The 15,509-nt window shown below is 36.7% G+C and overlaps 1 protein-coding gene across 1 annotated transcript in view; it reads left to right on the top strand.

Annotated features, from left to right (window-relative positions):
• TRABD2B (TraB domain containing 2B) overlaps positions 1-15,509 on the top strand; it is a 248,560-nt gene that overhangs the window by 166,809 nt on the left and 66,242 nt on the right. The gene's annotated exons all lie outside the window — the stretch shown is intronic.

Here is a 15,509-nt window from a genome sequence, read left to right as displayed (position 1 = left end):
GGAGCTTACATTTCACTGAAAATAGTAATCAACAGCAACTTGTCTGTGACAGTAAAATAGAAATCTCACATAACCGTTACAAAAAGTGAGGGGAACACATGTTTTTCAGTAAAAAATTAATTATACCATCTTGATTTTAATTTCCACTGGGAACTTGAGCAGCAAACAAAACAAACAAAAGCTTGTATTGTTGGTGTGATTGTGTTACATTTTTCTCTCCATAGTTTTCTCACTTAAATCCTTATTTAATCTCAGTAAGGCTGAACAAGACAAAGTTTATTTAGTTGAAGCATGTCAGAGAAATACAATAGGAAACAGCTCACTTTGTTGTGTGCGTTTCTGCAACATGCTTGACTAATAAATTTACAGCACATTTTCTGGCAAAGCTGTCAAAGCGATACAAAACTTAGCATTCTTCAAAACAAAGACAGAGATGTTGTGATTTCTCCTTCGTTGCTCTGAGTGGATAGCCTTAGCTTTCAAGGAAGATTTCCCTGTTCAGATTTATGTTTCCATTAACATTTCCTGAGATTTGATTTGTGTAAGCATTTCAATGCCCATGCTAACTTCCATCTACTTTAGCCTTCATCTCATACTCAACTGTACTCTATATGTGCTTCTAGAGTATAGGTTCAGCTTGTGATGCCATTTCTAAACTGATTGAAGTTTGTAGCCTTCTAACTCCCCACTCTCTGAAGTCATTATAATGTAGTATAAACAGACATATATCCATATTCATTTAGTTCTTTTTGTCATAAGTATTAGCTATAGAGGGAGATTTCTCTGAAGTTAAGTTTACAATTTCTGATTGGCTCCTATTATAAATTCACATAATCATGTTAACATATGCATTTTAGCAATCATCTGTTCATCATTTGTATGCAATCCTGTTTCAAAGTCAGTCACACAGTATTCAATACCATAAATTCTTTTTGTCTTCTTTCACTCTTTCTGATAACTGTAAATAGGAAAACCATTGACAGTTATGTCCCTCTGCCAACAGTTGTTCTCGATTTTATTTTGTATTCCACTTGACAGAATTCTATTGTCTCATATGTTAACCGTTTGTGTTTGTCTATTGTTTCTTGTATATAACATGCCTATTGTGCTGAGAAACACAGAGATGTTTCAGGCACAAACTGGATTTACTGTATTTCATATTCTTTGTATAGCATATCTAACAGGGTGATTTTTAAAATCTATATTAACTTTGATTTTATCATTCCACAAATAAACATGCCACCCAAATTTCAGGTCATGCTCTTCTAACTCTAAGTCTTCTGTTTCTCAACAGTGATATACTGTAAACTATGATGTGGATATCAGAAAGTTAAATTTGGGGATCACACAATTATTTGGCTCTGAGGATGAATTAAATTAGGAATTACGGTCACTGTTGCTACTAAGATGGTTCAAAATAGTAAGAGTCTGTAAACTTTATTGATTCATAAGGGGTTGAATCTTTATCAATCATAAATCATATTTATATATGTATGTATACACACACCCCGTGTTTCCCTGAAAATAAGACTCTGTCTTATATTTTTTTGAACCCTGAAATAAGCGCTTGGCCTTATTGCCACACGCTCAAAAGCCCGATTGGGCTTATTATCAGGTGTATGTATGTATGTATATATATACACATACATACATACATATACCTGATAATATATAAATCATATATATATATGATTTATAATTTATTTTAATTAAGGAGGTAGTCGAACTCTTGTTAAGGAGGTAGTCAACTACTCTCTGCGGTAGTTGAGAGATAATGTGACCTTATAAAAACCATGATTTGTTACACTATTGTAAAAATGTTGCCTATTTAAATAGGTCAAACTATACACTGTGTTTAATACCTAGTGTGACACTTTGGGGAGGGGGGTATTTTCATATTCAAATTACTAAAGATGTCATGATTATGTCCTCTGAACGAAAGGTCATAAGTTGAGGACTACCTCTACTGCATCTTTAGTGTATTACAGTTTCTGGATGAGTTTGGTATATTCGTTGTAGTAATTTTGATTTGTAGAAAATTCATATCATTCAGAAATAGGTTTAACTGATACATCAATTGAAGCTTGGCAGTGAAAAATCAAACTGGAGTTAAAATCAGATCCTCTAGATTTCTAAATAGATGTCTAGTGTAGTCTATCCTGGGATAATGGAATAATCCTAGATTTCTGAGTAGTTAACATGCAAGTTAGCAAACTCATTTTTTAAAAAAATTATTTGTGCAGTTCATGGAGGAAGAGGAGGGGGAGCTGCTGCTCCAGGAAATATCCAAACAAAAGTAATACTTCCTTAAAAGTTGAAAAAAGAAAGTAAAAATTATATATATATATAAAAATTTTAAGGGGTCATTAAATGCATTAATCCCCAGCCTCCATGCTACTTGAGAATTAAGGAAGATGCCATGCTTATTTATTGATCAACTGTCTGATTGCAAGATTTACATACTGCTCCCATCCAAATGATTCATATTATGGGGCACTTCGTTTCTGAATGTTGTGATAGTTATACTGACTCTAAATCCCTTTAAGGAAAAAGAAGATTGTCTGTTTCTTTGACTTTCTCAGAGGAGAACATTTGTGTTTATGCTCCTTGGCAATAAATTTCAGTCTTGTTTCTATGTATCCGTTTTGAATATGTTATCAGAACATCCTTCTTTCAGATCTGTCCTTAAAGATTTAGGACCCTTGATAAGTCTTAATTGCACCATTAATTTGCTTCTGGTCTAACACTGGATGAAAAGCATAGTTGAATGTCTGGACAGTTTCCAAATCTGTGGAATGTTCTAGTTACAAAAATATATGAACCGTATAGCCCAAGACCATTAGATACAGTATTGAATGATGAGCAAAACTGTCATTTATTTAAGGAATGACATACTTGTGTGCCATAAGTTTTTTTTTTAAAAAAATGTATGCATAATCCATGTTTAGGATATTAGGCTAATATTATTACCTTAAATTTAAACTTTATATTGCTAGAGAGTTGGTATGAATTTTTGTCATTAAAGAAAAACAAAACCATTATGCCAAATAAAGCATTGTGAAATAGTTGTAGCCAAGAAAAGTCTTTGGTTCCTTAAACTACTGAAATAATAAGATTGCTGAGCCTCTAAACCTATGCCTATATTCATTATGCTAATTCTGTGATGACAGCTTGGGACACTTTACTAATTTTTTTGTGAATTCTGGAAACGGGAACACAATGCATCAACACAAAGGCCATTTTGTATTGCTTGTGGCGCAAATGGTTAGAATGTAGTATTGCAGGCTAACTCACTCCTGCTCACTCCTACAGTTCAATCCTCACTGGCTCAAGGTTGACTCAGCCTTCCATCTTTCCGAGATCGGTAAAATGAGGACCCAGATTGTGGGGGCAATATGCTGACTCTGTAAACTGCTTAGAGAAGGCTGTAAAGTACTGTGAAGCAGTATATAAGTCTAAGTGCTATTGCTATTGCTATTTTGCTTGTGATTGTATAAAGCAAATCTAGATAAAAAGTTAAAATATGCACATTTTTCCAGTATTAATAAATATAGCTTTATAAATATATATTAGAAAACCGTAGTCTGAATTGGGTAATATAATTCTCAGGGATTGCCACAAAGAAGAGGGAGTCAAACTATTCTCCAAAACACCTGAAGGTAGAACAAGAAGCAATGGGTGGAAACTAATCAAGGAGAGAAGCAACTTAGAACTAAGGAGAAATTTCCTGACAGTTAGAACAATTAATCAGTGGAACAACTTGTCTCCAGAAGTTATAAATGCTCCAACACTGGAAATTTTTAAGAAGAGATTAGATAACCATTCTTCTGAAGTAGTGTAGGGTTTCCTGCCTAAGCTGAGGGTTGGACTAGAAGACCTTCAAGGTCCCTTCCAAGGTCTCTGTTATTCTAAAGTCAATTCTATTGTCCAATTACTGGAAAAGGAAAATGTACAATATAAATCCACACTTAATACTTAAAGGAGAATACAGAATTGATAAAATAATGTCCAATTTTTAAAATGGATGCATTCTCTTCCATTTGGTGAGCTTCAGTATTCTCCACTGTCACATAGATTCATGTAGATTGAAAATATTATCCTCAAAGTCTTTGAAACAGATTCAGATAGACATTAGCATGCCAATCAAATTATATTGCTTCATGAGCATTAAGAAGTCAATTCAAGAACATAAGGTATGTAGGATAATTGTTAATAATTAGCTAGTATTAACAATAGTGATGCTAAATTTGTTATGTAAATTCAAAGTCTTTTCAATGATATTTGGCTTTTTCCTAATAGATCAGTTTTAATTACAACCATATTCTAATAAACAAAGTGATCTGTTAATAAAATACTGTATCTTTTATACAAATATGCGGTATTGAGTAAGTAGTAAATTAAAATAATAATTCACTACTTGTCTTGAGTAGTGTAGACTATAGAGTTGAGTAGACTATGTCTTGAGATAATATCTGTAATATAGATCTTGACTTAGAGATAGGAGACAGAGATATGTTTCCAGAAGGTTCCTGGTTTGTAGATCTTCAGGTTGTATAATGTGTAGTCTAACTCTTACATTCAGTGAGCTATATTAACATTAATAGAAGTGTAGAATAATCTTGCTCTAGGATGTTGTTCACTGGTGAAATTTTGCACCTTACTATAGAAAATTGTCGTTTTAGTTTTTGCAAACCAACTACATTGAGGTTTTTCAACTTCTTGTTTGAAAGAAAAACAATGAAGTGTAAGGAGGCCGTTGTAGTAAATAAAACACAGGCTTCAAACTGGGTATTCTTGTTCAGTTTATGTTATTTTTTACTACAAGTGCTTTCTTGCCACTTCAGTCATCTTCCATCGTTCCACTTTCTTTTGTAAATGTCTTTCAGCAACAATGTGCAAATACAGTAACAATGTGCAATACAATAATAACAAAAGTCGAAAGTTGAAAGAGAACGTTCTTGAAATAAATTCTTTTTATTATATTTTTATTTTCTTGTAAAGTATAATGCTTAGTGATAGGATATTAATTAATTCTTCTATCAGCATTCCGAGTAACGCACCCACCAAAAGCAGAACTCCAAGGCAGGTAGATTCCTCAAAGAACATTTTATTGGATAGATCATATCGGCACAGGCGGTGAAAACCAACTCTAAAAGTTCCTGTAGTTTTCACCTAATTAAAAGAGCAAAAGATGTCCCTCCCGATGTCACCGGTCACATTGTCCAATGAAAATAGCTGTAACGCTGCTTGGTTACTCCTCTCCTCCTTCAACAACCACCGGTTGAGATGACCTTGGTTCCCAAAGGAAAACTTTTTGTTTTGACTGTCTACTTTCACCTTCCCCCTCTCAGGGTTCGTGGCAACTATGAGGTAGCAAAAGATGGCTTCAGCCAGGTTCACTTCAGAGTTGACATCTTCATTTTCTCTGTGATCAAGATTGTATAAGCTAATCTACCAAACTGAATAAATATTTTAGTGATAGAATTTCAGGAACTTTTTGTGAACGATAGCAATAATTGAGAAAAACGAGACAGAGATTTGAACTTTTTCATAGATTTAAAATACTCGCAAGTCTTCAAAAAACACAGGTTTTTCTTTTCAATGTTTAAACTTGTTCTGAAAGTTCTATTCTAGATGGGCAATGGAAGGCCATGGGTACAAGAACTTTCTACTATTTCAGATAGTACACCAATTGTGGCCCTTCTTGAAATAAGAGATCTGATTTAATAATGACAGATGTCCTTATCACATCTAGGATTGACTACTACAATACACTTTATCTGGCCTGCTTTTGAAGATCATATTGCATTAGAATGTGACAGCCTGTTTATTGGCAGCTGAGAACCAACATAATTGTATAATGCTGGTTTTGTGGACACTTCATTGACTTCCAGTAGAATCCTGAGTACAATTCAAAATCCTAATTTTAATCTGTAAGTGCTGATTTGAACCTACAAGGCCGTCTTTGTATCCACCTATCTTCAGGATTATCTCCTTCAGGCATAACTGATATTCGTTAATTCTGAATTGGGATGTTGATTCCCTGCCATATGCATGAAGGTGGTAGGGGAACAGGAGAATGTGGACATTGTGATGGCCTTCAGGAAGGAAGAGATCTTTCATAGAGCTTTTAATATCTAAGATGATTGATGGTTTATAGACGCTGTGACGGATAGGGTTTTTTATATTTTACTATTTTAAGTATTTATTGTTTTATGGGTTTTTAATGATTCACTGTAAACTGCTTGGAGTCCTTGTGGAATCAATGATATATGGATATAATAAAGAAATTTAAAAAGATAAAGAAAAATACCTACAATGTGAATTCTAAACTAGAATGGTTTTGAAAATTTTCCGTCTCCACAAAAGCAATATAAAACACCCAGAAAATCTTGACCCTGCCCAGACTGATTTATGATCCTGATCACCCCCCAAAAAATTCAACGAGTACTTCATATCAAAAGATTTCTTATGGTATAACCCAGAAAATTAAGCTATAGTTAATCAAGTCACAAATTAATGTATTGTGTAGATATAAATGAAGTATGTGAATAGCAATACTAATAGCATTTAGACTTATGTAGTGCTTTACAGCACTTTCTGAGCAGTTTACAACGTAGAGGCAGGAAGCAAGAGGGATCTTCTATTATTAGATATTTTATTTGTACCTGGTCTAAGGGATATAATAAATAAATGTGTAGGTGGGTAGGTAGGTATGCAACCATTAAATGAAAAAAAAAAGCTAAATGTAAATTGATTGTCTTATCTGTAAATTCAGGAACAGAGTCATTTTAAGGAGAATTTCTAAGCTAAACTCTATTAATGGTTTCACTTATCAACCACTCTACTTTACCAATGTATTTCTAGTGGCCACAAGCAAAGTATGAGCTCAGGAATGATCCAAAGATGCCCAGAGCATTATTGCTATGATGTTCTGTGTTTTTTTTTAAAGGCATGAATCACCACAAAAGATAAATAAATAGCTTATAAACTACTTGTTTATAAACAAATTGGATTGATTGAAATTTTGACATTTTTGAAGAATGTCCATTTTTCAGTGCTGGATAAATTTTATTCTATTTTTATTCTATTAAATTTTATTTTATTTATGTTGAGAAATAGTTGGTAAACAGTATATGATGTTGTAATTAACATAGAAAGTGGATAATCAATTCATTTGAAAAAGAGCTCTTCTTATTGTCCTTGCTACAAAAATGGCAATGGATAGAAAAATAATACTGAAAATAGATAAATGTTGCTCTGATTTTACAATTTGTAGTCCCCTTTCTTCTAAATCAGAAATCTGGATAGCATGCAGCTCTCTGCGCTCTGTTTTTGAATGACTATCAAAAATACAAATAAAATCCCCTTGGTTTCTTACAAGAACTTTATGTTTCATGTAAGTCAAAAAAATACCAAGGATTGCATCATTTGCATAAATTTGCAATTTGAATAAACATCTGGATACAAGAATGATGCACCATTTAGCTTGACAAATGGAATTTAATCTAGGTTGGGCCCTACGTCTTGTAGAATGCTCCTTGTTCTCCCTTCTCCTCACTCTGCGCTCTGCACTTGACTAACATGGCAGAAAAATGGATGAATTTAACTGGGCCAATTACTGCATTGACTAAACCTAATGTTCACTGAAAATAGCAATAGCATAGCATTTAGGCTTATATACCACCCTATAGTGCTTTAAGCACACACACACACCGGGCAGTTAACGTCTTCGAGACCGCCTGCTGCTACCGACGACCTCCCATTGTCCTGTGCGCTCCCACAGAGAGGGCCTCCTCAGAGTGCCATCAGCCAATCAATGTAGGCTGGTGACCCCCAGGGGGAGGGCCTTCTCTGTGGGGGCACCTACCCTCTGGAATCAGTTGCCCCCAGAGATAAGGAGAATCCAAGACCTTAGTGCCTTCCACCGTGTCCTTAAAACCCACTTTTTCCAGCAAGCCAGGCTGGCTTAAGAAGAAATTTTAAATGTTTTAATTGGTTTGTATTTTTAGTTTTGGGCCAAATTTATATATATTTTAATTGTTTTTTAATATTTGTATTCCATGTTTTTTAATTCTGGCTGTACACCGCCCTGAGTCCTCAGGGAGAAGGGCGGTATATAAATTTAAAAATAAATAAATAAATAAATAAATAAACAATGTCAGCATATTGTCCCCAACAATCTGAGTCCTCATTTTACCAACCTCAAAAGGATGGAAGGCCGAGTCAGTTTAGAATCCCATCAGGATCAAACTCTTGAGATAATCTGCATTTATATAAATATAATCTGGACAAAGTGACCTAGCTGATTGTTATATTCATTCCTATCCTATTAAAATGTATCCCTGAGAACTATAAAGATGTTGCTACCAAATTCAGGCTGCTCTTGATCTTGCTTGCTGAGCAAGCTGTAATCTTTTACTATATTTCCAACTCCACACCCATTCTGTCTTTTCTTGGCTAAGAGGAAATGTAAAAGAATTCTTGATGTTGGAGCTTTTACCTCAGAAAATACCTGCAAGATTCATTTATGTATCACTCATCTTGCCAAGAACCCTGAGGCTCTTCTCAGGAGCTGATAGCACCAGTTTCCTGGAATGGCTTTCCTCATTTCTGCTTTCTCTCAGATGTTAAATGGCGCCAGAAGAAGAGCTGTCCCAACAGTTCTTTGGGAATAACTACCGGTAGTAGTCCCTTCAAGGGCTGAAGTCACCAAGTTCTTGATGAAGAATTCATTTGCCCTGCTTGAAATGAATTTTGCCTCCTGCAGGACTTAAGCTGTTTTTAAAGAGGAATTTCTACTGGTGTTACTTACATGGTGCTAGTTAAAAAAATGTATTTTTGAAACGAGAGAAGCAAGTGTTTCTACTAACTTACCAAATCCCTTGCATCAATTGAATTCTCTGTCCTTTGCCTAAGCACTTTTCTCATGAAATGAAAAGAAAGTTTATTTTCATGAGTATGTTTAAATGTGTGTGTTTAAAAGGGAACTTCTCTATCTGAATATGTGAAGCTTTCTTAAATCCCTATGATTTAGGAAGCAATTTCTGATAAATCAACAAGGAGCGGTTGCTTTTTTTTTTTTTTTTTTTTTTTTGAACCAAGCATGGTGTATGTCAAAGTGTAGAAAGGAACATAAATACAAAGAGAGAAGTACTGATGATTAATGGACTCAGCAACAGGATTTGCTCTGTGGTTACATTACTTTGCAAAACATGCATGCTTGGATCATTTATCTCTCTTGTCCCAAGCCACAGAACAGTTGCAGTGAGGATTAAGGTCCTTAGAAATGTATTAACTCAGAATACCTTAGAAAGAAGTATTGTGTCTAAAATGACAGTGTTATTGTTATTATTCTAGTGTCTTCTTTTTTGTAGATAGCTACAAAACTATTATTAAACATATGTTTAAACTGTACTTAGTTTTTGTCATGAATAAATATATTCCTGTTAAAATAACATAGTACCAGCGGTGTAATTCAGGCAATTTGGCCGAACCGGTTGGCCCTGCCCATCCACCCCCACTCTATGCTGTCCTTTATTTCCTGCTTTGTAGCTCATCTCAATTGCACCACACAGCTTATTTCCTCCCCCCACCCCTCGCTGTTCTACTTACCATTGCTGACTTGGAAAGTAAGCAGCTGAGCTTCTATATGCTCCATTTTCAGTGTTGCGTGTTACACAAAGCACGCATGCACACGCAAAGTGCACACTCACCGAAGCAGTTGTTAAACCGCCAGCATTCCACCACTGCATAGTGATGCAGCCAGAATGAGGCAAGCAAAGGTGTCCTAAGAAGTTAAGAACTGGAATTGAAACAAAGGACTTTATATTGTTTTTTCTTTACTTACTGGTTTGGAAGGCTACTAAGGGTTGTAATAGGTAGCAAGTACTAATTTCTAATAACATCTTTTATATTCATAGATCAAATCTCACATTTTCATTTTTAAAATATTAAACCATAACAGGAAACAAAAAAAAATATTAAAAGTATTTAGAAATAAAAAGAGTACCCTCCCATTTAAAAAAAAAAAAAAGGTTTGTCTGATGGCTCACAAAATTAGATCAATTTAAAGAAGCTTCACCTTTGATGCTTCCCATATGGAAAGATATGGGGAAATGAGTTTAGGATAAGGGTTTACTGTTTATAATAGGGAAAATTTACTGTATATTATATAATTAGTTTAATATAAAGATTCTGCCTTAAAGAGAACGGAAGTCTTTTTGTACTTATACTGTATCTTGCAATGAAAAGTGGTAGCAGAATCTCTGTAATTGGAAATTGATTGTATCTTTTCCTTATCATTAACTCAGCAGGAAAAAAACAGCATTGATAAGTGGGTGTATTTTAACTGCATTTAACCCAGTCCCAGCTGGGGCTCGCCATCACTGGGGGTCAGCTGGGGAAGTCGGAGCGTCGGTAATATCCCCCTGGATGCCTGGGTGAAGCTCCGTGCAGCAACCAGCTGGTTCCAGCATTGAATGGCATGCAGCCTTGACGAGATCGGCACAGCTTCCTGTCAATGTTGTCGGGGCTCCCGTAGCGTCATCAGTCAGCGCTAGCAACTCAGATTCAGGAAGCTGTGCCAATCTCGTCAAGGCTGCATGCCACTCAATGCTGGAACCAGCTGGTTGCTGCGCGGAGCTTCACAGCAGAGAGAAGAAACTGGATTTTGCTTTCCATTGCAGACACCAGATCAGCCCCCTGCAAGCTCTGGTCTCTGGAGGAGCCCAACCAAAGTTTCCAGTGCCACTTCGAGGGAGCGCTCCTCGAAAGATGAGATCTTGCAGGGGGCTGATCTGGCGTCTGCAATGGAGAGCAAAATCCAGCTGCTCCCCGGACCAGTCACCATTTACCGCTCTGAGTCCCAAGCAGTAGGAAACGAAGGCTGCCTTGCGCCGCAAATATACCAAGGCAGAATCCTGATGCTGCACTTTCAGCAGAGAGATGAGGGCTGCCTTGGCTGGTGCAAATATACCAAGGCGAATGCTCATGCCGCACAAGTTCAAGTAGTGCTTCGCTCCCACACTTCTTCCGGCCCTCAGTCTCTCAGGGAGATGCTTGACTTCCTCTTAGCCCCAAGACACTGGTTGGCCCATGAGATGAGAGAGAGAGAGAGAATGAGAGAGAAAGAGAGAGAATCAGAATGAGACAGAGAGAGAAAGAAACAAAGAACGAAAGAGAGAATGAGAGAGAGAGAATCAGAATGAGACAGAGAGAGAAAGAGAAAGAATGAAAGAGAATGAGAGAAAGAGACAGAGAGAATCAGAGAGAGAGAGTGAGAGAGAGAATGAGAGACAGAGAAAGAGACAAAGAATGAAAGAGAATCAAAGAATCAGAGAGAGAATGAGAGAGAGAGACAAAATGAAAGAGAATCAGAATGAGAGAATCAGAATGAGAGAGAGAAAGGGGGGAGAGAGAAAGGGGGACAGAGAGAAAGAGAGAATGAGAGAGTGGGGGGGAGAGAGAAGGGGAGAGAGACAGAAAGAGAGAGTGGGAGAAAGAGAGAGAGAAAGAGAGTGGAGAAAGAATGAGAGAAAGAGTGGGAAGAGAGAGAAAGAGAATGAGAGAGGGGGGAGAGAGAAGGGGAGAGAGACACAGAGAAAGAGAGAGTGGGAGAAAGAGAGAGAGAAAGAGAGTGGAGAAAGAATGAGAGAAAGAGTGGGAAGAGAGAGAAAGAGAAAGAAAGAGAGGGAGAGAGAGAGAGAAAGCGAAAATGAGAGAGAGAGAGAGAGAGAATGAGAGAGAAAGAGTGGGAGACACAGAGAGAGAGACAGAGAGGAGGGAGAGTGCCTGAAGGACCCCATCCCGTACTGGGAGTCCAGGTGCTTCAGCAAGCGGCGCACTGAATTCGTATTAGTGGGCCACAAAATTTAAAATTATGAAGTTGGTGGTCCCTGAGGTCCAAAAGGTTGGGGACCCCTGGCCTAAGACCATTGGAAAACACATATTTTTGATGGTTTTAGGAATAACTTTATCATTGGGGGTCACCACAACATGAGGAACTGTATTAAAGGGTCGCTGCATTAGGAAGGTTGAGAACCACTGCCTTAGCTGCTTGCCTTGCTTTGCTTGCCTTGCTTCGTTTGCCTGAATCCATTCCATCAGCAAGCAACTCCCTGCCTGCAATCAAGCAGGCAGGGAGTTGTGGACATCAACTCCCAGAATTCCTCAGCCAGCAAAACAAAGCTGGCTGAGGAATTCTGGGAGTTGAAGTCTACAAGTCTTAAAGTTGCCAAGGTTGGAGACCCCTGTTCTATTGGGTACGTTTTTTTCCCCTTTGGGATCTTTAAAAAAAATAGTTAATTGGGGGGGTTTTTTTAGTTCTTCTTTTTTAGACCTAGCCATTTAAAGTTTAGGAAGTTTTAAATTTAGCTTTCATATAAAAATAAAAATAAAATAAAATAATATTTGTGCAGCTTTCTGAGATTTAGTGTGTTTTTGTAGTGTTTCACTCTAACTCCACAAACACACAAAATCTCACAAAGCTGTATGTGGAATTTTGTGTGTGTAAAGTGTGAAAGTTGGGTTTTTGGGCTTTTTGTGGCTGTGTGAGGTTCCTGCTTGTTTCAGGGGCTATTTTGGGTCTAGCACAGCTGCTTTTACATTGTGGGTGAGCCAGTTGATGTTTTTTTTAATTTTTATTTGGTGTGCGTTGGAAGAGGGGTAGTCTTATACGGTGAGTATAGCCCAAACCCTATATTTTAACAGGAAAATTCGGGGGTTATCTTATACGCCCAGTCGTCTTATACCCCAGAAAATACGGTACATGGTACCTCAGCACTTGTCGTTAATTGATTTTGGGAGAAGCTACAAGTACTAAAAACAAGTACCAAGCAAACCACGTAACTAAGGTTTGACTCTTTGTTTTGGCTGGAAAGGGTAGATTCATGAAGCAGACAAAAATGACAAATTCTACCTTGCATGTCGCATATCAAACAAATTATAACTACTGAGACACAATTTTCACATCAAAATACGTCAAGTACAAATCTGATGACTTTCAAAGCAGTTGAGTACCGAGGTACCACTGTACTTATCAAGTACAGTCAAGGGAGTCAAGATTTAAAATTCCAGTAAGCAGAAATTTACAATAAGATAATTGTTGTAATTGTTCTAAAATGGCAACTAAAATGTTTGCCTTAAAATAATGAAAACAAGGAGCAAAAAAATATAATTCAGTCTCTGCTTCACTCCAAGTGCTATTGGTCTTAGAATAATAAATTTAATCTATGCCAACTCTATGAAAAAGGAAAATGAAATAAGTTGCTTGACCCCCCCATCCCATTTATTTATGTTCTATGCACTGTCTTGTGTGCAAAAAAAGACCCCCCCCAACCTCCAACCCACCAAAAACTAAATAGTGAAGGAAAGCTGCAAAGTTGGCAAGCCATCTTTCATGCTGAAAGAAGTAAAATTCAAGAACCAATAGATATATCGAAGCAACAGGTCTTGCCAAAGAGAAATCCTCACAACCACAGCATTTGAAAAAAGAAGAGGAGTAGCTTTACTGTGGTTTTAAACACGTTGCAGTTCCAGAAATAAATCAGTTCAGCTCTGAAGCACAGCAGGTATCATTGGATCACAAAGGTCCTAAAATGCTTTTGAATTTAGCTTTCCTTCCTAGAGAAGGAAGTTTCATAAAAACTTTGGTGGTCCCAACAAGATAACATTCAGTGGTGGGATTCAACCGGGGTAACAACCGGTTTGCTGAGCGCATGCAGTGCATTTGAAAACAACTGTAAAACTGACCTTCTACTGCAGCTGAGGCGCGGCAATCCACTCTGCTATGCCTATCAGCTGGGCTTCAAACAAAGGAAATATAGTTCAGTCTTTTTAAACAATTTTAATATTTTAATATTTTTAATATTCAAAGTTTAAATTTGTTTTAAATTGATTGGGGTTTTAATCTGTCTGGGCCAAACTATTTAATTCGATTTTATTTCTGCTTTTAAAATTTTGTATGTATGTATTTTATTGTTGGCTGTTCACTGCCCTGAGTCCTTTGGGAGTAGGGTGGTATATAAATCAAATAAAAGTAAAGTAAAAGTAAAAAGTATAGCGCAGGGGCGGTCGGACCCAGCTGATTGTCGGAGCGAACCAGTTCGCTGTCAGCTGATCGTCGGAGCTTCTGGTTCTCCCGAACCGGTCTGAATCCCACCCCTGACAACATTCCTATATATTAAAATTTCTCCAGCTTTAATCAGATAGTACATTGTTGCCTCCTTGCTCTAAATGTCCACAATCCTCTGGATGTGCTTCTGAAGTAATAGGCAGGGCTTCTAAATAAACCTGAGGAGAAATTTCTCAAGGGCTACCAAATGCAAGCATATTATAATAGCTAAATCCTAGTCAAAGATTGGCAGGGGAAGCATCGTAGAACTTTGTGCAGGGATGTACCCCTGTCTAAATTGAATCTATAAAACCTATAGGAAAGGGTAATCCCTCAGGGATCTTGGGAAGATTATTTTAATGAATTAGAGCTTCCATACATTTTCACTTAATTCCCCTTTATTATGTGCCCTTTGCTTTTTCTTCTTTTTTGTCTTTGATGCCTTTTTTTCTTGCCAAATGCCGCTTAACAGCAGGAAATGAACCTCCACAGTCTCGCACCCCAATTTCTAATATCTCTTTTTAGTCTCCTTTCTCTCTTTTGCCATAATTCACAATTCTTTTCCACGTAATTCTTTTCTATGTTTGCCTAATACATCTCAAGGAAACTGAACTCCCTGTTTCAATAGTCCCAGGAGCCTAAAATAACCAAGAGCTATGGACTAAACATCATTTAAACCTGCCATCCAAGCCATTTATTTGGATTAAGCCTTAATTCTGGAATACTTTTTTGTGTTCGTATTGTGTACTAATAGTGATTTTTTTTTTGCACTTAATTTAATTTCTATTTACTTTCTGTCTTGTGTTTTTAATTGGGCTTCTAGTCTCGTTGATTAAATCTAGACTTCATAGTACTTTTAGTTATATACAAAGAAGCAGCTTTAATGGTTAGAGTGCGCTCTATCCATGTCAATAAAACCGTTTTAGGACTTGTTATATGTGTTATAACTCAATTTAATTCCCAATTCCCTTCCCCATTTCCTCCAAATTACCAATATACAGTCATTATTTAAAGGCCTGATCCTGGATGATCTTGGAAACTAAATAGGGTCAGCCCAAGTTAGTGGTTGGATGAGTGTTCTGGGAATGTCAAAACTGTTGACTTAATTAAGTAGTAAAGAAAACATTCTGAAATAATGTAAAACTGTCAAGAAAAGTGCATGAGTGCAGTTGTCTGGAGTCAAGCTTGACTCAAGGGTGTCTTTGATTTCAATAGATATCTATTAAGATATCTACCTTAGTTTAACTTTTGCAGTCTAACTTTTGAACCATATTCCTGACCATATCTAGTTATAATACAGCAATATGAAGCATCACTCACCCCAAATTAGAAAATAGTCATAGAGACAAAGAAAGCTGCACACTTTTTTTTTTATTAGCTGTTGGAAAGACTGGGA

This window comes from Pantherophis guttatus, chromosome 3, assembly GCF_059756535.1.
Source record: "Pantherophis guttatus breed Tessera chromosome 3, ASM5975653v1, whole genome shotgun sequence".
In the NCBI taxonomy this organism is placed as follows: Eukaryota; Metazoa; Chordata; class Lepidosauria; order Squamata; family Colubridae; genus Pantherophis; species Pantherophis guttatus.
The sequence above is the reverse complement of the archived record's forward strand: the minus strand, read 5'-3'. Positions and strand labels throughout refer to the sequence as shown.